The sequence below is a fragment of the Melanaphis sacchari genome, unplaced genomic scaffold, assembly GCF_002803265.2.
Source record: "Melanaphis sacchari strain LSU unplaced genomic scaffold, SCAv2.0 Contig8_pilon_pilon, whole genome shotgun sequence".
Taxonomy (NCBI): Eukaryota; Metazoa; Arthropoda; class Insecta; order Hemiptera; family Aphididae; genus Melanaphis; species Melanaphis sacchari.
In genome coordinates, this window is record NW_020271635.1 from 1,358,888 (window position 1) to 1,363,543 (window position 4,656).

The window sequence follows — 4,656 nt, forward strand, 5'->3', positions numbered from 1 at the left end:
CTCAATTTTATATTTCTCTAGAAAAGTTTTTTTCTTAAATTAAAAACTCATCAATATTTTTTAACCACATTTACTTATACAAAAAAGACTGATTGACTAAACCTAATAAATTACATTTCAGTATTATTTTTAATTTGAATTCCAATTAGTTTCTGAATATTTTATTTTCTGTTTGAATTATTGTTGATTTAAAATTGATCTTTTACACTATAAATATAAATGCTGTGCTGTTAGGCAAAATAATATTAAAATATTTCAAATTATAGTAATCTTACAATTTACTTCTAATTTAAAATGTCATAACATATTGATTAATTGTGTCCTAATATTATATTTTTTAAATTAGTCTAACAGAGGATTTTTATGAGTATCTTGACTGAATTACTTTAATTTATAAACACATTAAGTTGTTATTTTCTTATGCAACTTTTGTGTTGATCAAGATTATTTTATACATTTTTATTTTAATGTAAATGTGGTTTAACAAATTTAAATGAATAGTAGTATTATTTTGAAAAAGTTGATAAAAGTATTGTTAATGCAAACTTATGTGAAAATTAATCAAATATCAAATACTTTTACTATTTGTCTTTTATGTTGTGTATATAATTGTAACTGATATTAAGTACCTAAACAATTATTGAAGCATTAATTAAGTAATTTAAATTTTAGTGTGATACAAAAACTGGGGGATCAAGCAATTATATTTTTATATATAAAAATAATACTTCAATCGAGTATTATTCTTAATTAAAAATGTTTTAGTCAATTGTAAAAGATTATTTTAAACTTATTACTTATTAGTGATAAATTGTATTCCATTAATTTATTTTTTTTTAGTATAATTTCATTAGTTTAAAAACTTAAATAAAAAATCTAAAGTCAGTATTATACTAGTTCCGCAATGTTAATTAAATGAAAGTCAATGGACATTACAGGAAAGTACTTATTTATCAACCAATTACAAACCAGTATAATACTGAATTTATATTTAAATTTATTTAAAACTGAAAAAAAGACCAATTATTTTCTATTTTTAATATTTTTACTTGTAAAGTACTTATCTCATTATATTTTACTATTGTTTTTATGTTTATTGTGTATACAATTTATAGAACAGAACTAGAGTTATGGTTACATATTATAATCAGATTATAAACTTAATATTTTGTAATTGATTACCATCATTATAACCATTGTTATTATAGATAATAACAATCGCCACTTGTTAGAGAAAAATAAAATTAAAAATATGATCATGTTGACTGGCGAATACTTAATACTTAACCACTAATAGTAATTGAATATTTTGTGTTCTTAAGATATAATATAGTCTTTTCTAAACACTGATATATTATTATTATGAATGAATATTAAAATCAAAATACCATAAACTTCTTGAATTTCATATTTAAATATGTATGGCTTCTATGTATTTATTCTCCTACTTATGATTTTAACAAATAATGCTAAATAAATTGAAAAAAAATAAACATCATAGTTAAACCAGTATATTCCATTTTGCATTTCACCTTGGTTTGAAACTTAAAGTATTTAAATTGCATACTTGAAAGGTTAAGTTAATTTTTGTGTATTAAAAGAATTGTAAAGGTTGTATCTTGGAGATTTTACATTTTGACATTAAAATATGTCAAATCTTTGCAATATACTGTTTATTACATATATAGTAAAAATGTATCTATAAATTCTATGTAAAAATAATCAAATCAGTTGCAACAATTATAGGTCATTACAAATATATGATTTTTTTCTTGACTGTACAATAATCACTCGTAACTTTTGAGCAATTTTCACTATATCCTGTAAATGTATGCAATCATTTTTTTTACATGTTATACTTACTGAAACTTATTGTGTTAAAAAAATTTGATTTTAACATTGTTCGATGTACCTATTTATCAAAAGAATGGTTTAAGTCAATATGCTTGAAACTCAACAATTTTCTTACTTGTGATTTTGATTTAGAATTACTCTTTTATTAGAATAATTTTAGTATCTGTTGAGTTTTGACCACATAATTTATTAATTGTGAAAACTGTTAAACCTTATCAAGAAAAAACTAAATGTTCTTTGTTTTAGTTTGAATTCACTGTTTTTGTTTTAAAATAGATTTTTTATGTTTAGTTATTTCATATAAAGATAGAAAATTACTCATCTTATCAAAATATTAGTAGGTATATTTTTATTGTAATTGTTTTAAAAAAAGTTCACTACTTACTATTTAGACTTAACACAACTATATTGTCCTATTTCTTATTATTATTATTTGTGACTAGTGTATAGTTATTTTAATTTAAGTTGTGTCTCATATGTGAATTTACTTACATAAAATGTTACAACTAGTAGACAAGATAATATATTAAAAATATAAAATAATAAGTTTAAAATAAAATGTTTCTAACATAAATTAATTAATGGTTAACTATTAATTTATGATCATGTATAATGTGTTCATTACATTTTTCATTAAATCGACAAATAAGTGAAAATAATTTACATTTGTCAGTATACATTTTTTATATTGTTTGTAAATGTTTATGTACATGTATTTTTTTTTTACATAAGTATTAAGTTTTGTACAATAATGTAATTTATAATTTTCTATACTATTTTTATTATTACTATTATCACTGAAAATTTATATTTTCATGTTTGTATATATCTATAAGACTAAATATATGTTCATTTTAAATTTAAAAAAAATTCTTTAATTTATTGAATGATTTGATTTTTATATGTAGTAATCTTTAGGTGATTTCTACACCAAAGCGCGCCTCTAAAAAAGTAAAGTACTTATATTAATTGTTTACTTTTTAGGTATGATTAATAGATTTTGAATTTATAAATTAAAATAAATATATATAAGACAGATTGGGTAGTGAACGAGTTAATTAATTTTATTAAATTATTACGTTAAGTTAAAAGCCGGTTAATTTTTTTTTAACTAAATATTTACATTCTATATCAAAATACAATAAGTAAATTTTATAGAAATAATTAAACAAAAATAAGAATTCATATTTAGTTTCTATAAAATTTAAAATTTATTAGCACATTGCATGCTATTAAAGTCTTAAAATATAATTTCAAGGATAATATTTACATGTTATATTAAGTTATTAAGTATTTTTATTAATGGTTAAAATTTTAAATATGATCTTCGTTGTCGCTGACATCTGATAGTAGTCATGATTATAAATGTTGGTTTTTTGTTTTGATTCCTAGGTTGTAGAAATGTGCTCTGTCAAAAGTTTTTAGATTGAAGTGGAAATTTTTAAACTGGGTTTTTTACACGGTCTTGAAGTAGAGGTATTCCTGATTCGTGAATTTGCATATTTCTCATGAATAGGTCCGGAACTTGATGCATTTGTATTGTTTTACTAATGCGTTTATACGAGGCTGGTCTTTACAGAAATGTGACTTATGTTAAGTAAAATTCAATGAAACCATTTTTTTTTTTGCATTTTTTGGTAAATTTTGGTTATGCAATAATTTTTTACTGATTTTATTGCAACTAAATATATGAAAAAAGTAACGTTTTGTATTTAAATACCTAGGTGTCTTTTTTTGTAATTATTTTGTATCAATGATATTATTTCTTATCTCCGTTTTAAATTTAATTTAGGCCTTGTAGTCTGTAAAAATAACATACTTAATGTATAAAAATATTAGCATTGTTAAAATTTAGATGAATGAAATAATAAATAAATGATTAAAAATATTAATTTATAAACGATTATTTTTTGGTATTTATAGGATAATTTGTTTATGTTTATAAGTCATTTAAATAATTTTTTGTGTATATTTTATAAATATTTTTAAGTCATCAAGTTCTGGGCTCTACTCATGAACCATAGGGTTTTTCGGTATATTTAAAAAAAATTTTAGATTTGAATTTTGTTAATTTCGATTGAAAAAGCAGCTGCTCATATTGGGAAAGCATAAGTGATTGGTGGTAGGTAGTTGGATTATTAAAATGTGTTTTTTTTTTTTTTTTTTAAATGCATTTTTCGTCTAAAAACACTAAGGTACTTGCTAGAATCATCTTTATTATTTTTTTATGTTGCTTAATTATTAATGATAATGAACTAAGGATCTTTATATTGTTTTATAGAGTAATGATTTTTGCTGCACTTTTTGTTGAATTCTGGTTCTATTTCCATTTTTTTGAACCAGATGGTTACTGTGTTTAGAGATATTTGGAGATTTTGAATTGAAAATTTCAGGGAGTTACTTTGGGCTTAGGGTTACTATTGTTGTATCGTCTACAAAATAAAAAACATTGTCAGTTAAGAGCTTGGGAAAATTGGTATCTCATGACAGTAGATGTTGAAGAGAATTGGGCCTTGGCCCTTGGGGAAATCCGGCTTGTATATTATGAGTTTAGGAGAAATTGCTGACTTGGAATGTTCGGTTAGTTTTAAAGTGTAATGATGTGCTTCCAAGCAATCATAATTAAATATTTATATAATAAAATAAATAATTATGAGTTATGACCTTTAGCTATAAGTAATTTATTTATATAATCATATACGACAAAAATCAAATATTTAATTACTATATAATAAAATAAACAATTATAACCTTTAGCTATAAGTCATCTATTAATATAATCATGTAAGACAAAAATTAAAT